Source organism: Denticeps clupeoides, chromosome 13 (assembly GCF_900700375.1).
Source record: "Denticeps clupeoides chromosome 13, fDenClu1.1, whole genome shotgun sequence".
NCBI lineage: Eukaryota > Metazoa > Chordata > Actinopteri > Clupeiformes > Denticipitidae > Denticeps > Denticeps clupeoides.
Genome location: NC_041719.1, coordinates 5,023,734 through 5,039,229, shown reverse-complemented (window position 1 = coordinate 5,039,229; position 15,496 = coordinate 5,023,734).

Sequence of the window (15,496 nt, the reverse complement as noted above, 5' to 3'; positions counted from 1 at the left end):
TTCAGCTGGGTGTCGATGGGTGTGTCTACCTCCACCCCTCCACTTCTCAGGCTGCAAGTCATAAAAGAAAATTGGTTTTGTCTTGAATGTATAACCAAGAAAGTTAGAAAACACATTTAAAAATCCAGAGAAATGTCTTATTTAGTTGCATCATATAGTAACTGTTTTCACAATCGTCAGGTTCTACATCAGACATTGAAATAAATTCTTAAATTCAAATACAGTTCTTACGTTTTGTAATGCTGACACTCCAATTTGGAAAAACTGGTAATCTGCCTGTTTGTATTGGTGGGTGTGGTCTCATGATGACTTTTTAGTTGTTCGTATAAAGGATCTACACATAGATAGTCACACAAAACAAAGAATACATAAAGGGAAGAGGAAACACGGAAAGCTGTGCTAAAGAGGAGGAATACACACACACACACACACACACACACACACACACACACACACACACACCTCTGGACAGTTCAAAGTTGCCAGCTCACCTAGATTGCATGCCTTTGGATGTTGGGAGGAAACCGGAGAACTCGAAGAAAACTCGCGCAGACATGGGGAGGACATTCAATCTACCCACACATGTGGTACTCACAACCTTGCTAACCACGTGTCTAACCACCGTATTCCAAGCAAAAATTGCCCCAGTGTTCTCTGCTTGTTAAGTTGGAATATTATTAGCTTTCACTTGCTATTATTTTTGTTGCACATGGAAAAACGGAAGACACGCAACCTGCGCTGTGTTTGTGTTGAACTGGCACATGGGCACTTGACGTGATGGAGAGCACCCTTAAGGCGACAGATGCGGCTGCTTGATGCTCTGAATGGAGCCAAGAGAGTAATGAAAGGTGCTCGTTTGAACAAAACCCACTTTGCCAAGAGACTCGTTGCCTTTTCCAGCAGCCGTCTGAAGGGTCTGTTGTGTGCGTACGTCTCGTGAGCGATTGTGATCCGATCACTCGAGCGTTTGTTCTTGTGTACCCGCCTGCACCCCAGATTATGGCACGAGTCCTTGTCTCAGTGCTCCGTACTCGAAGTAAGGGACTTTGCTAGCGAAAGACGCGAAGCGTCCAAAACGAGATCCTCCAGATGTCTCTCCCCATAAATCATGGCGAATTAAAAAGGCTTGTCAACAATTGTGATTTATGAATATATTACAAGCCCAATTTGCCTTCAATAGATCATGTTGGTTACAAAACGTCCATGCGGAAGTCATTTTTCAAACAGGAAGTGTGCAAGGTTACTGCGGAATTGACCAATCAGGTAACAAGGGAGCTTGTTCAGGTTAAATTCAGGTTCTCAGGGTCACAGCAGGCTATGTTTTGGAATAAATATGAATAAATATGAAGGCCGTGGCTGGAAGAGAGCCATGGAAGGCACTGTTTGATCTTCTGGCTTCCTCTCTGTTGGAAGGTGAGCCAACAAGGAACCTCGTGCTTCGTGGAATCGGTTCGTAATGAGAGCTCACAGTTCGTAATGAGAGCTGAATGGGGTTCCGATTTGGGAACTTTTGGATGTAGTCGAGGGGGTCTGTGGGATGGAGCAGCAGTAATTATAGCAGAATGGAGCGGGTTGCGCCCTGATGCCACTGACGAATGGCGTTCAGATAAGGAGGGATGGGAGGTGGAGGAAGGGGTCAGCGGTAGCTTGGGGTCGGGAGGACATTTGATGAACGTTATTAATCTGTTCGTGCCGGCCGTCATCGCTCATGGGGCGATGGTCAGTAAGTGCCACCAGGCTCGACAGCCTTCCAACATCCGCAGTGCCCACTGTAGACCCCAAGTGAAAGATAGGGGGGCAAATGGAGGTTCTTGAACTAACTGGAAGTTTCTATCACAGCACAGTGGAGATAAAGGAATAAAAGAACTGGTCACATTTACGCCTGACTGGAAGCAATTTGGTTGGGTTTTTTTCTACGGCTTGCAAGCGTACTGTGGAACGCTGCTTTCCTCGCATACTGAGTGGTGCTTTATTGCATTGTTTCAAGGACGCATTGCCGGCCTGCTGTTTGATCCAAACGAATGGAGTTCTCGCGTTCAGAGAGGCTTTACAGACTCAATTTACAGCAATATCAGACACTAACATTTGATGTGCTGGCACAGAGGAAGAAAAAACACGTTTTCATGATAAACATTACAGACAACATTCTGTATAAACTGTCCACTACAATGGGTACGGTGTTTTCCATGATGATGATGATGATGATGATGTCCCAGTCCACAAATCACGTCATTGTGTGGTTGATGAGTGTGAAGATGACGGGACTTCCAGTGACTACATGTCAACCAAACCCAATGTAAATGTTGCAGTGGCGGCTCACACTGCATCTCCACCAAATCACCCGCACGACTACAAAATGATGGCTGGTGTCTGCAGGCTTAAATCTTCCAAAATGAGAAGATCTTTGTTGGATTTTAAGGGGAGAAAGACACACGTGAAACCAGGGAGGACAGAATTGTGGGCCACTGCAGCGGTGGAGAGGGTAACAAGGCAGTTAACTGGTACTGGAATACATTCATGGCTGAGTTTCCTAACTCTGCATCGCTTCTCACGACAAGGTTAAAGAATCAATAATGAGGGAATGGAGAACACTGCACCTGACCTTTCTCTAAGGCGAGGGAAAAGAGCAGATCTCGCTTCTGGGAAACAAGTCGGAGCTTTTTCTGTTTACACCAAGCACCAGGTTTTGCCTTTTAATTACACATGCACAATCTCATTTCTCCCCCCCCATTCTTTCTTTGCTATTGTGTGATGACTTTGATATGGAGGAGGATCGGCAAACGGTTTTAACGCTAGTCTCCTGTCCAGTGTTAAGTGTGCAAAAAAAATGCTCTTTACATAAAATGCTCATATCTTTTGGCATGATACAAAAGTGCATATCGCAAAATGTTAAAAATATGGTGAGAAGGGTAATTTGAATATTGAATATTTAGAAAATTGAACCCGTATACATGAAAACCCGTTCCCGACGTTATACGATACGAGTGTGACAAGGTCCACACTGTGTGACGAGCGTGTTGGTCCGCTGTAGACTTAGTTTCCTGTTTTCAGCACTGCGAGCTGCGTGTCATTGTCATGTGCGTTAGGAGGTCACTCCTGCCTTAGCGGGTCCCTCGCAGTTGGCGTGCACGCAGGACCGGGCACGCGGTGGCAGATGGCCAGGCTCAGGGGCACCGCGGGCGCGGGAGGAGTCCCCCCCCCCCCCCCCTCCTCCTCCTTGCTCCACCAGTTAGATGCCACCAGCAGGCTGCTGGAGGACAGAGTCCCACCTGTGCGCTGTGGGGGGGCTGACTGCATGTGTGTGTGTGTGTGTGTGTGTGTGTGCAGTCATTAGCAGGTACAGGGGGGGAAGAAAGACACCCGCGCCACCAACACTCCCCCCCCCCTCCTTTATCAAAGGCGATATCACAGATTAACACACCGATGGCCAGATAGGCTTGTTAACACATGCTCGCTTTGCCCACCCACCCAGCCTCTTCTTTTCTCAAAAGAGTGTGTGTGTGTGTCTTCACACACACACACACACACACACACTAAAAGAAAAAAAAACGATTTCAAGCTTGTGCTTTTCCATTTTGCCACTCTCAGATGCAGGAACTGCTTTCGGATGCACGGTAGCGATCCAACCTTGGATTAGTTCCACTATCTGGGTGGAAATCGGGATGACGGAGGCTGGCGGCGACGCCCGGCGCAGGGGAGGCGGCGGGCGGGGGGAGAGGCCGTCTGCACCGCGCGAGGGAGGCTTTAGCGCCGAGACAGGTGTTAGTGGCGCCGCGCGCCGTAACCGAGCATGCTATTTAAAACAGAGCCCGGCAGAGATTAGGCAACACCTTCCCGCCGCCACAACCGCAACAATGCGCCGCCATATTACATCACAGCAGATAACGGGATTGTCGGGGAGTGAAAAGACAACGCGGCTGATCTCAGATAGAGGATGAAATATGTTGCGGGATGGTGGGGTCGGGCGGGTACACGGAAGACTGCCGTACCAACGGCTCCATAGGAAACGGCAGATCTTCCGTATCTACTTCACGCCGTGACATCGGCTAATGATTTGCGGGGCAACCGTCCGAAATCCCATCAGTCTACGGGGCCGAACCTGGGACTCTCCGCGGTGACGGAGTAGCACGACATTTCTCCCCCTCCCTCCCTTTTCTCATCCCTCCCTTCCCCTTGTCTGGAGTCACCTGGAGAACGACGAGTTTATTATCGGCAGAACACGGCGCGCTTCTCCTCTGGCGTCTTTATCTGACCCGTTCCTCCAAAATCTCCCTGGCAGCCGATCTATCAGTTTATCACGGCCACTTCGTCACCGTCACTCCCGCCGGCTAAATACAAGGCCCAAATCCGCCGCTACATGCGGCCGCGGCGTTGTAAAGCTGGTGAGCAGCATGCTGGGTAAACACAGGCGCCTGGGGCCAAACACAGTCATGTTGCTGCTTACACCGCACCGCCATGGCTACACACACACAAACACACACACACACACACACACACACACACACACACACCCCGCACAGATTCTGGGTCTCAGAACAAAGACACCGAGTAAAAACACACCTGTATCTGGCAGTGTAGAAATAGATTCGAGAGAATCTAGACATTCCCAAAATCAACATGTGCGATGCAGCGCGCTGTAATTATGATTCATAAACGGTATAAAAGACCGCTACGAATTCCAGAAATAAAGCACTGATGGGCTGCCTGGAAGTGGGCGTGGTCTGCAGCAGGGATAACATTCGTGAGTGTGAGGGAGCTGTCAATCATGCATTGGCTGCTCCCATTTTAATGTTTTCTTTGTTGAAACATCATTAAAATTCGTCTTCTGTGTGTCCAAGACACACAGGCGACTAGCAAACAGTCGTTTTTAGTTTGGGTCTCTTTATTAATCCAGAAGACAGACCTGACGTGACGTTAGCAAACACGTACCACATGGTGCGTTTTATGCGGTGCCAGAAAACCATGATTTGAAGGTCCAGACCTTGTGTTGTGTTTAATTCATTTATTCTTTACAGACTTCACCTGCAGGATGTTTTTTTTTTAATTATCATTTGAAGGTCATCACTTTTTTCTGAGGTCTCTTAGTGTGTGTGTGTGTGTGTGTCAGGTACTGGAACGTGACCCTTGACCTTCACATGCTTAAGGAGATGGACGTGGGAAACCAGCGCTGATCAGGATGGATTTAGCTGCGATTTCCGGCTGCGGCGCGGTTCACAGGAGGACATGTGAGCTGGTTAGCGAGGGGAGCGGGACACCGCACCCCGGCGCGGTGAAGAAACGGTGATTTAAGGAGACGGAGAGGAAGCCTGGCAGCGCTGCAGATGTCTCCGCTGATGTACGAGGCAGAGTCGGCTGTGCCAGACAGCGGCTAAGTGATTACGGAGCGTAGCGCTAACCCTGCGCCATATTTAGTGACGGCGGGGTGCCGGGCCGGGTTCGCTCCTGGAGGGCCCCGCCAGATGTTGGGAGCCACCGTGGCACGCGTGGCAGAGCAGGGTGGCAGCAGGCGGCACAGCGAGCGGCCCCCCGATCCTAGAGCGCTACGATTCGCTAGTGTACACACACTCTCAAACACACACACACTCTCCTCCCAGCAGATGCTGCGCTAACAAGTGTCCCCCCTCCATTAGTCATCGCCTCCTCTACTCCTCCCCCCATCCTCTGTCTCCTCGCCGGGACGCTCCGCGGGGGACGTGACCAAGATAAAGTTTTGACTGGCAGGACCATTTGTTTTAATCAGGTGTTTGCAGACACTTGCCTGACCTCCATTAGTTGAAATTTTAATTGAAATTAACCCCCACTACTACCCCAATTAACCCGCTCCCCCTGCCCCCGCGCTCGCCGCACTCCCAGCATCTGTTCCGGGCGAGAGGGGCAGGGCGGGCGAGGTGCCGAGCGCCAGCCGTCGCCAGGGGAACATGCCCGGCTCCTCCAAGCTCACACACAGCCATGCCCCTTGAATACTCACTTACTTTACACACGTTGATACACACCACACACACACATACACACACACACACACACACACACACACAGGGTTGTATTTTTACCCCCTTCTGAACGTGATGCTAATAAGGAGCCAAGTCTTCCTACATTAAAACCAAAACTGTCAAAATAGGGACAGTGTGCGTCTAAAACTGTCCCACCTGAGACGTCCAGAGCACCAGCTCGTCTCAGTAATGCAGGTCACACACACTCAGACACACACGCACACACACTCGCGCACACATTCTCTCCAATGTTCCTGAGGATACTGGCTTTGCAGGTAATGACCCTCTCTTTTCCCTCCTGAGCTCCCTGCCTCCAGGGATAATCCTCAACACACACACACACACACACACACACACACACACACACACACCACGGTGCAACGGGCACCGTTTCTGACTCAGTGCCCCACCCTCCCCCCAGCCTCACCCACGGCCTTCCCAGCACCCCCGGCTGCAGCTCAGCGTAAGACGGATGTACGGCAGCCTGTGAAGGACAAAGGGGGCATTGAACCTAACCCCCGCCGCTCCCCTGCGCTCAGACACATCCCTCATGCGGACCACCTCCCTCCACGCCGGCCCACCCCCGCACTCGCCCGGGGCCCTCGTCGGCGCAAAGGTCCCTGCCAGAGGGCCCGGCAAAATGGCTCCTAGGTGGGCTTTGCCCTTGAGCAAGGTGATTAGTCTGGACGTGCTGGCACCGCCGCGGCCACCTCGCCGCCACCTTGCACCGAGACACATGACGACAGCCATGGCACAGACGTTTTTTTTTTTATTTTTTATATAATTTTTTTTTTACACAAATGTATGAATAAATGAGGACTTTAATAGAGTGCATTACGCCTGCTGAAATATTCAGCGCGGTGGGGGGAGGGATAAATGGAAGTGCTGAACTTTATACCCCAGACTGGAGGCAGAGAGATTCCGATAGTCTCTCCATCTTGATAAAGACACACCTGCTGTTTACTGTAGAGCTGAAAATGAACTGCAGACCTCCAACAAAAAAATAAAAAAAAGAAAATAAGAAAAGAACGAAAAAAAAAAAAGAGCAGCGTTATACATTAACCTACCTGCAAACGCGCCTGTAGAAGTGAAAAAAATAAAAATACATAAAAATCCAATCTGGATCTTGCATCGCCGAGATACATCCATCAGGAACAAATTACAGTCGGGATTAGGATTGGGATGAATAACGCAGTGTTTTATCAGTGGCTCCCTGTTCCAGTGCCAAGCTGCTTATATTTCAGGTAAACATAATCCAGATGCTGTTCGCCAGGGCCAGATTCAATTAAGATACAGGACAACTTTGTTAATGCAGCCGTATCTTAATACCGCCGCTGCGGGTCGTAATGTAACTGAGCGCTGAGCCGGGGCAGGTGCCTGCTCTCCTACTGTACACGGGTGCCGGGTTTCAGCGCCATGCATCGGTCGCGACGCTCCGACGGCCTGCGGATAGTAATGGAGGCTTTGACTGATGTTCTGATGCTGACAGTCTGCCCGAATTGACGCAAGACACCCATGTGTTGACGTGTGAGCTGAACTTCACTAGTCAGTTACTTACCCTTCCATCCATACATATCATGTACATGGTTGACGCTTGTTCCATATACTGTACAGGACAGTGGGCATTAATGTGGGTCTGGCTGTATGCACAAAGCAAAAAAATAACAATAACAACAGCTATGGAGCAATATTTTGTGAGTATTATTATGATTATTGCCCAATTGAACCTGTATGAAATCTGCAACATGAAAACATTAATAAGATACTTTGGATCCATGGGGCAGTGGTGGCCCAGCGGTTAAGGAAGTGGCCCCGTAATCAAAAGGTTGCCTGTTCGAATCCCGATCCGCCGAGGTGCCACTGAGCAAAGCACCGTCCCCACACACTGTTCCCCGGGCGCCTGTCATGGCTGCCCACTGCTCACCAAGGGTGATGGGATAAATGCAGAGGACAAGTTTCACTGTGTGCACCGCGTGCTGTGCTGCTGTCACGTCACTTCACTTCATTTTCCTTTGTCATTCCTGATCGTTTGTGAAGCAGTTGTTAACATGAACAATAAAATGAAGTGAAATTATGACGCGCTACAGGGCGTTTCTTGAGACCTTGTCACTCTCTGGATTCCTCTCAGCTAATGAAAAAGTCGTGATTTAGTTAAAAAACATTAACCAACATGAACTCCAAAGTGAAGAAACATGAGATATGGCATAGAGATGTGGCAAGAGATATGTGTTCTGCTGCATAGATGTTAGCATGATAATGAGCTAGCCTGAAACACCCCCTGAAGCAGTGGTAGGGAGCTGCGCTGTAGTGTGCAGTCTACTTCCAAGACTCTGAAGATATAGACTATGCTTTACATCTCAATGACAAACATCAAACCGGATGTCCCAACTTCCACTGCCATTGTCTGCAGGTGTCTAAAACACTACACTCTGCCCTCTAGTGGACATCCTACTTATTGCTTATCGCTCTTTATTGTTTATTTGCAACAGGAATCTAGTGTTCCTGAATCATGACAGGATTGTTGTTTAATTAACATGACATTCCTGGAATACATATCTTGAACTATTACTGTAGCATTGGCACACATTATAAGTTGCGGAGACGCAGGGAGGAACTTCAGAGTGTGAGACTGGAGGCTCTCGGTTCCGCTGCTAATGTTTATTGGCAGGAGCAGTGTGGTGTTAACACATTAAAACAGGATTGAGGAGCAGCTCGTCGGGTTTAAGCCCTGGGAGGCCGTGTCCACTCAGAGTCTTATTCAGATGGTATGCTGGAGATGTTCGTCCTTGAAGAAAAGGCATTAGAGCTTGCCAGTCAAATGCTTGTGTGTGTGTGTGTGTGTGTGTTGTTGAGAGAGTAAACCCGTAAATAAATGTATGTGTCTGTATACGAAACAGACAGTCTGGGTTGTGAATGTGGTAGTAAGTGTGTTGTTTTGTGTGTGTGTACAAGAGAGAGAAAGAGAGTGAGAGAGCGAGAATAGCAGGCATGTGTTGTGTGTGACAATTTAAGAAAGTGTATAATTGTGTCTAAAACGGTGTAGAAAGAAAATTATATGGTGTGTATGTGTGTGTGAGAGAAAGAGAGAGAAAGAGAGAGAAAGTGAGAGAGAGAGAAAAGGATGTGTGTGGTCTTCTTCCTGTTCTGTCTTGCTCCGAAGTGTTCTGCGTGGGATGGAGTTGTCGTTCCCCTCTTCAGGAATTGAAGATCAAAGTGGAATTAACAGTCAGACTCCATGTAAATTGGTGCCAGATTCCAGGCGTTCCTCCATCGGTTCCAGAGAAGGTCCAATCCAGTGAGGAGGCCCTTTCTGATGTTCTGCACTCTAAAACAAAACAAAAAAACTCAATTAACCTAACGATAGTTGTGCACAACCTTCATCCCTGCCTTTATTATCATCTTTGTGGTTAGTAGGGGCAAATTTACAGCTAATAATAAGATTTAGGGCTAAGTGTTACTACATATTTATTACATGTCTTACATATTTATTACACTAGTGTTAAATTAGTATATATAACCCCCCCTGTATTGTCTACAACCATCATTCCTGTGCTGAGGGAGACATCAGATTATTTTAGACGAGTCTCTCAGAAGACCCCTTTTTGTTTGGAGGAACGGAGAATAATGACAGCATGGAGAAAAGCCCCCACCCTTTCCTAACACAGAGATAGCACCGTGTCCGGCAGCGGCTGAACGGTGACAGGTGTAGCTACAGAGCAGCACAGAGGTAAGAAAGATGGTGGAGCCGATAAAGAACGAGAGGAAGGGTGGGAGAACAAATGGCAGGGGCTTGAGGGTGGGCACGAAGTCAGTCGACGTGGGGTGGGGTGGGGGGGGGGGTGACGCTGTAAGAATAATTTGTTATTTGTCTTATTTTACAAATGACTTTCCCATTGATATTCAATTTATTGCGCGGCGGAGGTGTCAGTGGCACGTAGAGAGACGCCTGTTCCCGGTGTGACAGCTCTCCAGAGCCCGAGAGGGGGGGAACCGCAGGGGGCACTCATGCAACCATGCCAGGGGAGGAGGGACGTGGGGTTGATTAGCAAGAAGAAGGGCCAAACCTGCATCCAGTTGGGACCCTCTGTGGGGTTTTTTTTTCTCACCCCCCTCTCCTCGTTTTTTTTTTTTTTTTTTAATTCCTTTTACCCCCTTCCGCCCCAAGTTAAGCCAAGAGAGGAATTCATTAAAATATAAGTCCCCCCGACCTGCAACCATAATCCGACAGATTAATGGCAGAGCATGAAATCTGCAGTTTACGTTGACAAAAGTTACAAGTTTGGGGGAGGGGCGGAGGGGCTGCAGTGGATTACGGCGTCGCTGACTTTAATGCGGGAATAATTTGATGTAGCTGCCAATTTGCTGCGCACGCACTCCCCAGTACAAATCCGACTTTGACGCTCACTTCTGAAGTTTCTGGGCTGAGTGGCGTTTCTGTGCTGCTGTCCCAGCTGTCCCGCCCCCCTCGGCCCGGCCCATGTCATCGTCTCCTCTCCTCTCCTCTCCTCTCCTCTCCTCTCCTCTCCTCTCCTCTCCTCTATTCTGTGAGGGTGAATAATTCAGTCCAGTTTAGTCCACTTTTAATGTTGGGCTTGATACAGCAAATCCAGGCAAACAACATGCATTTGTTGTGAATTATGCATTTTTATTGAACATTGGACTTTCATATCTGAAATATTTACATTTATTTTGTCATTTACAATCAGTAGTTACAGAGACAGTGTCCCTGGAGACACTCAGGGTTAAGCTTCTCACTCAGGGAAACAATGATTGTAAGTAAGTTGGGTTTGAACCTGTGACTTCTGGTTCATTGTGTGTTACTACCACCTCTACATGCATCACATGCCCTTTTACTTTTAAAAAAAGGTGGTGGTATAATGGGTAAAGAAGTGGACTCGTGGGTTCAAATCCCAGACTGTCAAAGTGCCACTGAGGTCCCCTTGAGCAAGATACCCTCCCCAGGTGACTGTCATGGGTGCCCACAGTTCACAAGGTGATGGGTTTAATGCAGAGGACACATTTTGTTATGTGAACAATGTGCTGTGCTAGCCGTGTATCACATTGACAGTTTGTTGAACTGTGCTAAAGAAGTCTTATAAGGCTGGATTGAGGATTGATGACATGCATGGAACTGAATCTACTCACTATCACCTTTGGTGGTAAGACATGGTATTACAAAAGACAATGGAGATTGATGGCCGCTTACTGACATTAGTCAGTAAATATTTCTGCAACAGAATTCATAGACATTTTCAGAACCAAAGCACCATTGTGACTTGAACGTGCTAAAATACAATCGACCACAGCTCAGCTTCTCTCTGCAGCCTGTGCTGTTATTTGTCTTCCTTTCTTTTTCTGCTGAACACCGGGTTCACCAACAGTACCTTTTGTCACGGTACCAGCGCGGGACAGAATGGGAGCGCGTGTTGGAAGAAATGAGAAACCCGGTGCGATTGGACGCAAGGAGGCAGGTAAGTTTCCTCTGGTTTAACATGCAACACCCCACTGATGCTGACGTTCGCGTTAGGGCAGGATTTGGGAAGGGACAGGATGATAAGACAACAGTGACAGGCGATAGGAGGGTGGTAGTAGCCTAGTGGGTAACACACTCGCCTATGAACCAGAAGACCCAGGTTCGAATCCCACTTACTACCATTGTGTCCCTGAGCTTGCTCCAGTGGGGACTGTCCCTGTAACTACTGATTGTAAGTCTCTTTGGATAATGGCAGATAAATGCTGTAAATGAGACAAAACAGGAGAGGTCTTACTTGGGATGAGGTGATTGAGAGCCGAGTCGAAATGACAAAAGCCAATCAATGGCTGAGCAGCTGGCAGTGGCCATCTTGCCAAGTCATCTTGGTAGTCACGTTACCTCATCTCCATGTTTCTCCCGGTCACGTGGATGGAATCATGTGACACTTTTCTGATGGTTATCTGATTAGCTGGGATGAAAATGCACACTCCTCGTTTAAACCTTTCTCAACTATAACTATAAAGCCTGAGAAGAAAACCTACAATAGAGTTCACATAAAGCCTCTAAGAGGGCTCTAGTTGGTTAGTAAGTTCCTAGTTAGGACCTCCGTACATCCTGAGGAAGTTAGCAAACAGAAGGTGACAAGATGTTATCTTTTCCCCAAACATGTCCTGCTTTTGAGACCTCGAAATTGCGTTCCGATGGGATTTTAGAATTTTTGCGGGTTTTTCAGATTTTTGAGCTAGTGGATTGTATCCCCGACCCTGCACTTGCCAGTCCAAGTACCGATGGCAACAGGCTCGCACTAGTGGAAGTATTGTTAGCACATACACACCCTGGTCACACAAGTGGGGGATTTTTTCTGTAGAGGGTAAAATTTTGTACCCCCTTTCTGTGCATTCAAGCTCCATATTGATTGTGCAAATATATTTTTTACTGTATTTAGACTTTATTTAAACAAACCTTTTTTTGTGCTGGTGTATAGATGTGTGGCATTTGTGGGTGTGCTCTCTTTAACATCACTCAAAGGGCATTTCCAAATTATTGCTCAAAATGACAGAGAGCGGCACTGTGGGCGACCCTCAAAACAATCGCATTCATTCACAGCCTCCATGCCGCCTCCGCCACCTCCCGTCCGCCGCAGCAATTAATCCCAGCAAACACGTCTGATTGAATCTTTTCAAGCAAATCCTTTGCTTTGGCTTTTGTTGGTTCACGTCTTGTCAACATCCATTAAAACACGTCTTTAATTCTCACTCTGCCATCTTTGAAAATGTGAAGAAAAGCAGGTTGAAACAAGACAGGGAGGAGGTGGGATCGGGGGGGGGGAGAAAAAAAACCTCACTGATCCCACCGTCTTCAACTTTAATCAACTGTACGCTGGCATTTCCACCCGTTTTGTAATAATGTGCTGTTTGGGATTCAGGAGGCAGGCTCCACATCAATCATTCGCCACCTTTTTATTCCCCCCCCCCCCCCCCCCCTCCCTCCGTCACAATAAATATGCAAATGAGGCGAAGCCAGTCGCTGGTAATTTCGAGCTCGGCTCGCTAGTGTTAAAAAAAAGGACACGGATTTATTAATTGCCGCTGGCCAAAGGAATCCTATTTCTGTGGGCATTGATTACAAAGCAGAGTGAGCGATTATTGGCGATGCCGGCGGGGTATGAGGTTGGGGGTGGGTTGTTGGTGGGGAGGGATGGTCGGCGGCCCAGATTATCAAGTTGCAACTACAATGAAAGTCGTGCAGCATGGTTGGACGAGGTAATGTGCCCATCGCCTGTTGACATGCGTCTCCGTGTAGAGGACGGATTCCTAGGCTGCACAGCTGGTCGGACTAATGCGAGATTATGTCGCGTGGAGACCCGATTATCTCCCATTGATCCCCAACACTCTCTCAGCACGGCTGGCTGCGCCCAACTTCCACAAACATTTCCGTCCAGACGCATCTGTGACTGCAGGTAAATCGAGGTGAACGTGTCAGATCGCACCTGATTGGTTTGAAGGAAAGCTGGCGCGTGGCGAATTGCCGCTACCGCCGACATACGGACCCAATCCTGGTGCTTAGCTTCACTTTGCTTAACTTGAGGGCCTCACCACATTTTAAAGAACGTAAAAAAAAAAAAAAAAAAAAAAAAAACCCAGAATGCATCAGCCCAGGTTTATACATGAACGTCCCGAGACGGAAGTTAGAAAACAGCCACCTAACCGCTGAAAAATGGAAGGCTCCACCGTGGCCGCTGTCCAAGAAATTCCTCCTCCCATAAATTAGAGCTGTAAACTTTTCCGGCAGCATAGGCTAATTAATTCCTGTAGTACACAAAAGAAAATGCCGGGTGACAAATGGGTCCACGACTTGAAAGCTGCCAGGTCTGCAAAACATGTTCGACTTCAATTTATAAGCAATTTTGCAGTAAATCATCAACCAGAACTGGCTACTTTAAGACACAGTTTCTGCTCCAGTGTGAGCACGGACTGTTTCGTTAATATAAGTGTGTGTGTGTGTGTGTGTGTGTGTGTCTAGGGAAGAGGGCGAAGACGATAGGACTGAGAGATGCAGTAGTGCCCTAATAGCCGTCAACGCAGAGCACAGAGTGGAAACAGCCCAGCAGTTAACGGCATAAAACAAGGAAACAAAAACGAGGCAAAACTTTTAATTCACTTTACGCACATTTATATACACACAAGGCACAGGATATATTTCACATCTCCTTTTCCAAAACCTAGCACATATATGTGCATATGCACGTTTACAATGCATGATACTAAATGCATTATAATGCCCTTCACTATACTGTATTCACAGTACTCTATCTGCAGTGACAGAAATTAATGGGTTCCACAGATAACCAGCAAACCAGCATGAATTTAACAGAAAAGAAAAGCTCACAACCACTTTGCCGGTCTGAGCAGGTGTAAAAAAGGTGGTTGGTTTGTGTCTAATAGTGATATAAAACAATACAACACACTAATGTAATGATTTGATAATGCCTTTTTAACAAATTTTTAATAAATAGATATTTTAAATTCTAATCGCTTTTTATAAAGCCTGTAAAAAGGACATTTGGTGTATGGTTATGTGGTGCATGTGCTGCAGTAAAGAAAACTAATTCCAAGACATATTACAATGCACTGTTTACAGAAAGGCAAATTTATGGGAGTTGATACCAAACTTGTTAATTTTCCTCTGCAGGAGACACAATGCCAAGAATTAACGGAGGAAAACCGATTAATTCGTTCACTTGCGGGGCAGCGTCAGGCAGAATCCTCTAAATCTAATCGGCTCCTTTCTTCGCCCAGCCGCCTGACTTCTCAACCAGGCAAGGGCCACGCCGGCATGCACCAGGTCCTCCATCCATGGTTGGTGTGCCCCACTTAGACGACCCTGCACCAGCCCAAGTGGCGCTCGCCGGCCTCCCCTCGGCCACTTAACGCAAATCAGCAGGCGGGAAAGCATATGCATCTAGATGGGATGACAGGCTGGAGTGGCCCATCCCCACGCGATGCCAATAATTGAAGTAAACAAACACGGCGACGTAAAATAACACATTACACAAATCGCGCCATATCATCGCTCGAGAGGAACGAGTGCTCACTCGCCGCTTTTCAGCGACAATCCTCTGAAATATAAAAAAGGAGCACCAATAATGCTGCCAGTAATGTATTACAGATATGCCCAATTTTTTAAAAGCCATGCGCTGAAGAAAATCAGTTTTTGTTTGCGGCTGCAGTTCCGTAGAGTGATGGAGAATGCATTAGGATTCTGGCACATGTGTGTGTAAAATTCGGAAAACATTTCGAACATATGTGTTTTCATGCAGCATTTGAAGTTTATAATTTTATATATACTGTTTATATGCTTTTTCATAATTAAAAGTAACGGAGTCCAAGGAGAAAGAAGCCACTTGTACAGGTTCAAGTCTCCACGTTAATGCAGCAGCGTTGTCCTGCTGCGGTCTTTTCTCTTTTACAGGGCTCCACTCACAGACGCCAAATCAGCGGCTGCTGTCCGTGCTGTTGTCAGGTTGATCCTG